The sequence below is a fragment of the Rhinoraja longicauda genome, chromosome 6 (genome assembly GCF_053455715.1).
Source record: "Rhinoraja longicauda isolate Sanriku21f chromosome 6, sRhiLon1.1, whole genome shotgun sequence".
NCBI classification, from domain to species: Eukaryota; Metazoa; Chordata; class Chondrichthyes; order Rajiformes; family Arhynchobatidae; genus Rhinoraja; species Rhinoraja longicauda.
Genome location: NC_135958.1, coordinates 56685060 through 56694537, shown reverse-complemented (window position 1 = coordinate 56694537; position 9478 = coordinate 56685060).

The following is a 9478-nucleotide window of genomic DNA, read 5'->3' as shown; positions in this document are numbered from 1 at the left end:
CTCAGCCTTCTCTGCTCCAGGGAAAACAACCCCAGTCTGCCCAGTCTCTCCTCATAGCCGAGGCCCTTCATCCCTGGCAGCATCCTGGTGAATCTCCTCTGCACCCTCTCCAAAGCTATCACATCCTTTCTATAATGTGGTGACCAGAACTGTACACAATACTCCAGCTGCGGCCTCACCAGTGTTCTGTACAATTCCATCATTACCCCCCTACTTTTATATTCGATGCCCCGGCTAATGAAGGCCAGTAACCCATATGCCTTTTTAACCACCCTATCCACCTGTCCTGCTGCCTTCAAGGACTTGTGTACCTGTACTCCAAAGTCCCTCTGTACCCCTGTCTTCCCTAGGGTCCTTCCATTCATGTCCAATCCCTTAATAATCTTATATGTTTCAATAAGAGCCCCTCTCATCCTTCTAAAATCCAGTGTATACAAGCCTAGTCGCTCCAGTCTTTCAACATACGACAGTCCCGCCATTCCGGGAATTAACCCAGTAATCCTACGCTGCACTCCCTCAATAGCAAGAATGGCCTTCCTCAAATTTGCAGACATTACATAGTAGGCTACTCTGGAAGGTTATAACGCATGAGATCCAAGGAGAGCTAACCGACTGGATGGAGAATTGGCTTCATAGAAGGAAGCAGAGGCTGATGGTGGAAGGTTGTGTTTTAGGCTGGAGGCCTGTGACTAGTGGTGTGCCTCATGGATTGATGCTAGGCTCATCGCTGTTTGTGGTGTATATCAATGATTTGGATGAGAAGAGAGAAGGCATGATTAGTAAGTTTGCAGATGACACTAAAGTGAGTGGTATGCTCGATAACGAAGATGGTTATCAAAAATTACAGCAGGATGTTAATCAGTTGGGCAAGTGGGCCGTGGAATGGGTTCAGAGAAGACTTAGGAGCATGTTGCAAGGACTTGAGGGCCTGAGTTGTAAAGAGAGGTTGGGCAGGCTAGGACTTTATTCCTTGAAGCGCAGGAGGATGAGGATTGATCTTTTGAGGTGTATCCATTCATGAGGGGAATAGATAGGATGAATGCACAAAGTCTTTTGCCCAGAGTAGGGAACTCAAGAACCTGAGGACATAGGTTTAAGGTGAGAGGGAAAACATTTAATAGGAATCTGAGATGAAATGTTTTCACACAACTGGCGGTGGGTGTATGGAATGAGCTGCCGGAGTAGATATATTTTAGAGTTTAGAGATTCAGCGAGGAAACGGGCCTTTTGGCTCACGGAGTCCACGCCGACCAGCGATCACCCATACGCTAGTTCTATGTTTCCACATTTTCCCACTTTCGCATCCTGCACACTAGGGGCAATTTACAGAAGCCAATTAATCTACAAACTTGGGTATGTTGGAGGAAACCGGAGCACCTGGAGAAAACCCACGCAGTCACAAGGAGAACTTACAAACTCTGCATCGGCAGCACCCGTAATCAGGATCAAAACCAGGTCTCTGGCGCTGTGAGGCACCAACTCTACTGTGCTGCTCCAGATAGGTGAGGCAGGTACTGTAACAGCCGTTAAAAGACACTGTGGGCAGGTACATGTATAGGAAAGATTTAGAGGGATAAAAGCAAATGCGGTCAGGTGGGACTCGTGTAGGTTGGGCATCTTGGTCGGGATGGGCATGTTGGGCCGAAGGGCCTGTTTCCCTGCTGTATGGCTCGATGATGCTGTGATTGATTAGGTGGATGGGTGCCAAGCTGCACATACTGTGAGTTAACTCTGGCCTTTGTATCCCCTCTCCCTCCGTCCCTTCCCATCCTAGTCGCCGTACTAGTTTCACTGTCACCCTGCTGAGTTTCACTGTTAGTATAGCTCATTATCACCTTCCCCAGCACCAACAATGGACCATTGTGGGCTTTTGCCTTTCATTGACCATTGTTGCCTTTTTGCATATCTTTCATTTATTTGTCCAATATTTCTACCTTCTATATCTCTCATTTCCCTCTCCCTTGATTCTCAGTTTAAAGAAGGGTCCCGACCCTTTTTTCAATGATGCTGCCTGACCTGCTGAGTTACTCCAGCTTTTTGTGGCTATCGTCACTAACCATTGGTATTGCCAGCTCCCCACACAGGGCCCATCTCACCATGGCCCACTCAGCAATGATCCATAAGGCTGGGCACCTCTCATGGAGCAGTAACTGAACTGTGCCACATGTCAGACAGCTGGGTGCACAACCCACAACGGGTGCCTTCATTGCCTGAACTCTGAGTCAGGCCAAATGAATCCCATCAATGTGGTCTCCCATTGGCGATAAATCTAATTCAATTGTCTGCTGACGTGTAGGTCACAAAACACAACTGCCACAACATACGTTTGGAAACCATTCTTCTGCACTTTCACAGAGGAATTCCTCCTCATTGTTCAAATCCATGACAAATAAAGCTTGGATTTATGTCATGTCTTACCTGTCCCCTTCTGAACATCCATGAGATATATTTGGAGCCCATTCTTCCAGCATTGGATGTTACTGCAGACGTCTTTCACTGCCAGGCACATTTGCTCTAGTGGGTCTTTTCAACTGAGCCGCCAAGCTGGGACCATGGTCCATCTTGGCCAACGAAGACTGGCCTACGTTATCTCCCGGTTGTAAAACACTTTAACTACCCTTCCCATTCCCATATTGACCTTTCTGCCCTGGGCCTCCTCCACTGCCAGAGTGAGGTCACACGTAAATTGGAGGAACAGCACCTCACATTTTAATTGGGCAGCTTACGTCCCAGCGGCGTGAATATTAATTTCGTTAACATCAAGTAACCCTTGCATCTCCTCATTTGTTCTATGTTCCTTCTATATCTCTCATTTCCCTCTCCCCTGACTCTCAGTCTGAAGAAGGGTCTCGACCCAAAACGTCACCTATTCCTTTTCCCCAGAGATGCAGGCTGACCCGCTGAGTTACTCCAGCATTTTGTGTCTATCTCCGATTATGAAGGCTACTTTTCCCAGGCATGCGTGAGGTGCTGGAGTAACTCAACGGGTCAGGCAGCATCTTAGGGCCAGAACTGGAGGCCATCCATCCTACTGGTCCTAATCTCAGTGTATTTTGTGCACTGAGCAACTGGGCAAATAAAGTGACCTGTAATCGTCAAACTGCTTCTCAGAACTACAGCTTTAATATTGCATTGAGCCAGGGTCTTCCGCAGTAGTGCTGGTGGAGCTCCCTCTTGTGGCTGCTTCAATAGGATGGAGATAGAGTGGATGTGGAGAGGACGTTTCCACTAGTGGGAGAGTCTAGGAGCAGGGGCCATAGCCTCAGAATAAAAGGACGTACCTTTAGAAAGGAGACGAGGAGGAATTTCTTTAGTCAGAGGGTGGTGAATCTGTGGAATTCATTGTGGAGGTCAAGTCATTGGATATTTCTAAGGTGGAGATTGACACATTCTTGATTAGTATGGGTGTCAGGGGTTATGTGGAGATGGCAGGAGAATGGGGTTGAGAGGGAGAGATAGATCAGCCATAATCTATAAGGTGGAGCCATAAGGTGGAGCCATAAGGTGGAGCCATAAGGTGGAGCCATAAGGTGGAGCCATAAGGTGGAGCCATAAGGTGGAGCCATAAGGTGGAGCCATAAGGTGGAGCCATAAGGTGGAGCCATAAGGTGGAGCCATAAGGTGGAGCCATAAGGTGGAGCAGACTTGGTAGGCTGAATGGCCCAATTCTGCTCCTCTAAATTATGAATTTATGAACTCCTAATTCAGCTGAAGGAGATGCTGTCCCAAATCACAGCAGCTACATCGACTGCCTTCCAAGTTATTTTCTGCTAATTACTTTACAATATACCTCAAGGCTACAGGTGTTCATTTTGGTGACTGTGTGTGCACTGCCTCAATGAAGTCTACACCTCTTGCACCATAATCATTCTTGTACTTATGTTTAGTTTAGTTTAGTTTAGATTAATTTAGAGAGATACAGCATGGAAACAGGCCCTTTGGCCCACTGAGTCCACTTCGACCATTGATCACTCATTCACACCTATTGCCTATGTTATCCCATCCACTCCCTGCACACTAGGGGCAAGTTATAGGGGCCAATTAATCTACAAACCCACAAGTCTTTGAGATGTGGAGGTATGTAGGTTAATTGGCTGGGTAAATGTAAAAATTGTCCCTAGTGGGTGTAGGATAGTGTTAATTTACGGGGATCGCTGGGCGGCACGGACTTGGTGGGCCGAAAAGGCCTGTTTCCGGCTGTATATATATGATATGATATGATATGATATGTGGAAGGAAATAAAGCACACAGAGGAATCCCACATGGCCACATTCAAACTCCACACAGGCAGCACCCAATGTTCAGATCGAACCTGGGTCTCTGGGGCTGTGAGGCAAGATAACGGAAAGACTAAACATGAATACAACCAAGCCGTCCACCGTGTACAGATACAGGATAAAGGAAATGACATTTTGTACAAGATAAAGTCCAGTAAAGTCCAATTAAAGATAGCCTGAGGGTCACCAATGAGGTAGATGATTGCTCATGACTGGAATGGTTCAGTTGCCTGATAACAGCTGGGAAGAAACTGTTCATGAATCTGGAGGTGTGCTTTCTAAATCTCTGTATCCCTTGCCTGAAGGGAGAGGGGGGAGTGTTCGGGGTGAGGCTGATATTTGATTATGCTGGTGGCCTTGCCGAGGTAATGTGAAGTGTAGATGGAGTCAATGGAAGGGAGGTGGTTTGTGTGATGGGCTGGGTTGGGTTGTTGGGGGCATTTTAGAACCAACGTCACAGCCAACAAGGTTTCTGTACAGCTATGAACCATAAGTTTTAAATTCAATAAGATACTCTTAGGGATTCTTAATTTATTCAGATTCATGTAACTTTTCCCTTTTCAATGTCTTTCCAGAAATGTCACAATATCATGGGGTTGCTCATAGAATTCAAAATATATAAAATATGAATTCTATTGTAGTTATTTTTAATCCTGATAGGTTATTACCATTAAGACCCAAATTTATATCCTCAGTTTGTATTTAGACAGCTGAACATCTAAGGAAGCTTTTGGAATAGAATAATTGCATATTGCCTCAGGATAAGGCAGGGAGATTTGACTTTCGACTTTACTTTAGAGCTACAGCGGCCCGTCGAGTCCGCGCCGACCAGTGATCACCCCGTACACTAGCACTGTCTTACACTCGGGACAATTAAAACAATTTACCAAAGCCTATTAACCTACAAACCTGCACTTCCTTAGAATGTGGGAGGAAACCGGAGCACCCGGGGGAAAACTCACGGGCTCACGGGGATAACGTACAAACTCCGCACAGACAGCACCCATAGTCAGGATCGAACAAGGGTCTCTGACGCTGTGAGGCAGCAGCTCTACTGCTGCACCACTGTGCCGCCGCTCTTTCTGATCCTGAGAGTAACCTGGTAACTCCAGCTAGAGTGGAGGAAAGGTTTCACATTTACTTAGCATATTTACGTACCTGTTTAAAACTTTGCATGACCCGAGATCATTGCAAAGCATTTTACAGGCAACAAAGTACGTTTGAAGTCTTGGCATTTCGCAATGCGTGTAATGTAGGAGCTATTTGTTCACAAGTACCCAGAAAATGCAATTAGAAAATAACGAGGACTTGATTTTAGTGATGCTGACTGAGTGAAGGTTATTGGCCAGGTGCCATGCCTAATTTAGACACAACGTGGGTGTGAGGATAATGGGTGAGAATCGACTAGGTGTGGCTTGGAGAGGCAAGGAACTGCCGATGTTGGAATCTAGACCAAAACACAAAGTGCTGGAGGTTTACACTTGAAGAACATCCTAGCTGAGTTACACTCACGAGGAGATCCAAATCCAAAACAAAAGTTTGTGCCGACAAAAGGAACAGAAACTGTGAGAAACTCTCTTTGGATATGTACAGTAATACCAGAGGAAAAGGAAAAGCACTTCAGCCAAACCATGTGTTTGAAGTGATTCCAGTTGAAATGGAAACATTGCCATGAATACAAAAGAAGGAACATGTAGATCATAATTTGAGTAACCCCTACACTTCTGTGGCTATTTTCGTCTTTCCGAGGCCCATTTGCATTCACATTTGTACAATGGGACAAAATAAACATTAATAATGTTTATGGTCCATTGCACTGGTTGTGGCACAAATAAGTGAGTAGTAATGAAAGTAAGTTTCCTTTCAATTAAATGTAAGTAACTAAAATACAAACACCACACCCCTCCCCCTCTCTTTCCTGTGCCCCATCTAGATGTGTACCCATTTCTCACTTTCCCCTTTTTTCTATCCACTTCCTACATTCCCTCCTCTAGCTTCACATTTCATGCCTCTTCAATCCTTAACTCCTTATCTCGCTTATTTTTGTCTTTTCACCTTTGGCCTTTGTCTAACCATCTACCTATCGAAGCACCCCCCTCACCTGCATCCACCTATCACTTGCTAGCCCTTGTTCCACCTCTCGTCCCGCTTTTACTCCCCTACTCCAAATGGTTAAACTTGAAAATAACTACATTTCAACCTACTCCTATCAGCCCGAAGAAGGGTCCCGACCTGAAACGTCACCTATTCATGTTCTCCAGAGATGCTGCCAGGCCCACTGTTAACTCCAGTACTTTGTGTCTTTATTTTTTTGCAAATCAGCATCTGCAGTTCCTTGTATCTAGTTTTCAAGATATAGTTCTATTCATCACTGCTAATTAATTTCTGTCATAGAAAATTAACTCATGAAGAATCTTGAGCAAAACACACAGTGCTGGAGATTGACACAAAGTAACTCAACGGGTCAGGCAGCATCTCTGGAGAAAAAGGATGGTGACGTTTTAAGCCGGGACCGTGATGATACTGAAGAAGAGTCCTGACCCAAAACATCACTTATTCTTTTCCTCTGGAGATGCTGCCTGACCCGTTGATTTACTCCAGCACTTTGTACCACTCTATGGCTCTACCATTTCTTCAATAAATAGATTTAAATACTTTCTCCTTCTCTCTTCTTAAACAGCAAGGCTTCCTTTGCTGCCTTCTAATCTGTGCAATCTGTACTTTGAACAGATGGACACTGCCAACTAGTTCCATAAGTTACTATTTCCAAAATGACCTCTTACAAAATCTCAGCAAGCAAGTCATCGTGTCCCATAGATTTACTGGGGTTTTCAGATTAATTTCTCCAACATTGTTTTTAAATTAAGAACAATTTATTTCAATTCATCATTCACTCTTACCTTGTTGCTCTCTGCTCTTTCCAGGAGAATTTGTATGCCTTCTTTCATGAAAATCAACCGAAAGTATTTGTTTAATGTGTGTTCCGTTTCCTGATTCACAAATAGGAAATATTTTATTCTTTCTCAAACAGGAAGGAATCCACATTTTTTGCTTATCGTTTTGTTTTTACATGCCCATAAAAATCAGTATTTTATGTTACTATCTCCATCACACTTGTATTCCTCCTGTGACTTATTTATCCAATTCTTGCCCTCCCTTGCTGAATTCTGATGTTCTCCCGAACTTCCAATTTATTCCTCATTTTTTGGGACTATTATTAGCATTTTCCTATGATATACAGGTCTCCAAAGGCAAACAGGTTTGTAGGTTAATTGGCTTGGTGTAAATGTAAAATTGTCCCTGTTGTGTGTAGGTTAGTGTTAATGTGCGAGGATCGCTGGTCAGTGCGGACTCGGTGGGCCGAAGGGCCTGATTATGCACTGTATTTCTAAACTAAACTAAACTAAACTAAACTAAACTAAACTAAACTAAACTAAACTAAACTAAACTAAACTAAACTAAACTAAACTAAACTAAACTAAACTAAACTAAACTAAACTACACTAAACTAAACTAATTGTAACATTATCTATAAACCTTAGCCACAGTAAAACCAGGGGTCTGTTAGCAGTGGGGAGAGAGCTGTTCCAAAGTCTGGATATCTGGCCTAGTAAGCTCCCGTAACTTATCCTCGAAGATAGAAGCAAGAAAAGGGAATGGCCAGGGTCCCAGGCATCACCAAGTCCTCGAACAAGAAGGTTTTCAACTGTTGGTCATGTCAAGGGAGACATCAACATTTTTAATTGGTGGCTGGCACAATGGTGCAGCTGGTTGAGTTGCTGCCTCATAGCGCCGGCAACCCATGTTCGATCCTGACCTCATGTGTTGCCTCTGTGGAGTTTTCACATTCTCCCTTTGACCATGTGGGTTTCCTCCGGGTGCTCCAGTTTCCTCTCACCTCCCAAAAACAAGCAGGTCTGCAAGTTAATTGGCCTCTGTAAAGTGCCTGTAGTGTGTGGATGAGGAAGTGGGATAACATTGAACTAGTGTGAATGGGAGATTGATGTGTGGCGTGGACTTGGGCTTGTTTCCATGCTATGTCTTTCAATCAAGAAAAGTACATTTTTTAGAGTAACTTATCCATCAGGCCCAAGTTAAGTTGCAAGCACTAATCCAAATTAATTGGAGGTTTCTTACTATTTTCGCTATTTTAATAGTGCTTTCTATATCTTTAATTGTGCTGGTTTAGTTAACTGTTACAGAAAAGATCATTAATGTTACATTGTGATTTTAAATCGTTTGCAATGTTGAGTTGGCCAATGTGCATCGGCATTAAAAGATAGGATCTAATCTGTAGTAGAACATCTCTAGCAACCTTTTAACAACACTCGGTGTGACACGAGTTGTATTTACTGTGGGTTTCAGATAGAGAAAAAGCTTAACTGAATCAGCGCCTCAGTGTCTAAACAGCAGCTTGTAACTTTTTTTTCAAATGCCAGATCATCTTAAGACCACAGCAGAAGGCAATGCTGCCAAGTGTCAGCGTGCGTATGAAACACCGATATGGATATTTCTGGCCACATTCATTGTGCTCACAGTTGCTACCAGCTGCTAGGTCACACTGCTCACTGAACTGAACGCCATTATTGGAAGCACTGAAAGAAAACAGTGGCGGTACTGTAAGCACTGCCTCAATGCCAAGTACAGTCTGATATTAATGCTACATTCCAAGGGTTCCCAGCCACTGATGTCACTTACTGTAACTGATCAAGCTTAACTGCGAGATAAATCATTGATCAAATATCGTTGGACCATATTCATATTAACAAATATTCTTGAGAGGAATAAATCAGAGCATCAATCTAAAGAAGGGTCCCGACCTGAAATATCACCTATATATGTTCTCCAGAGATAGTGGCTGACCTGCTGAGTTACTCCAGCACTTTGTGTCTCCTTCTGTAAACCTGCATCTACATTTTGACTGATCCACTGCGGAAGCTCCTCAAGGTATGCTTACTTTGGTTCTCTTCTCTCTGAAGGGAGTTCTGTGAGACACACTCTCTCTCCTCGCCCTCTGTGATTCCTGCTTCTCTCATGCTCTATTGCCATATTATTTTTCAGTCTGGACAAGGGTCCCGACCTGAAACGTCACCTATCTATGTTCTCCAGAGATGCTGGCTGACCGGCTGAGTTAAGGGCCTGTCCCACTTAGGCGATTTTAAGGTGACTGCCGGCAACTAGCCTACCGCTGAACATTCGC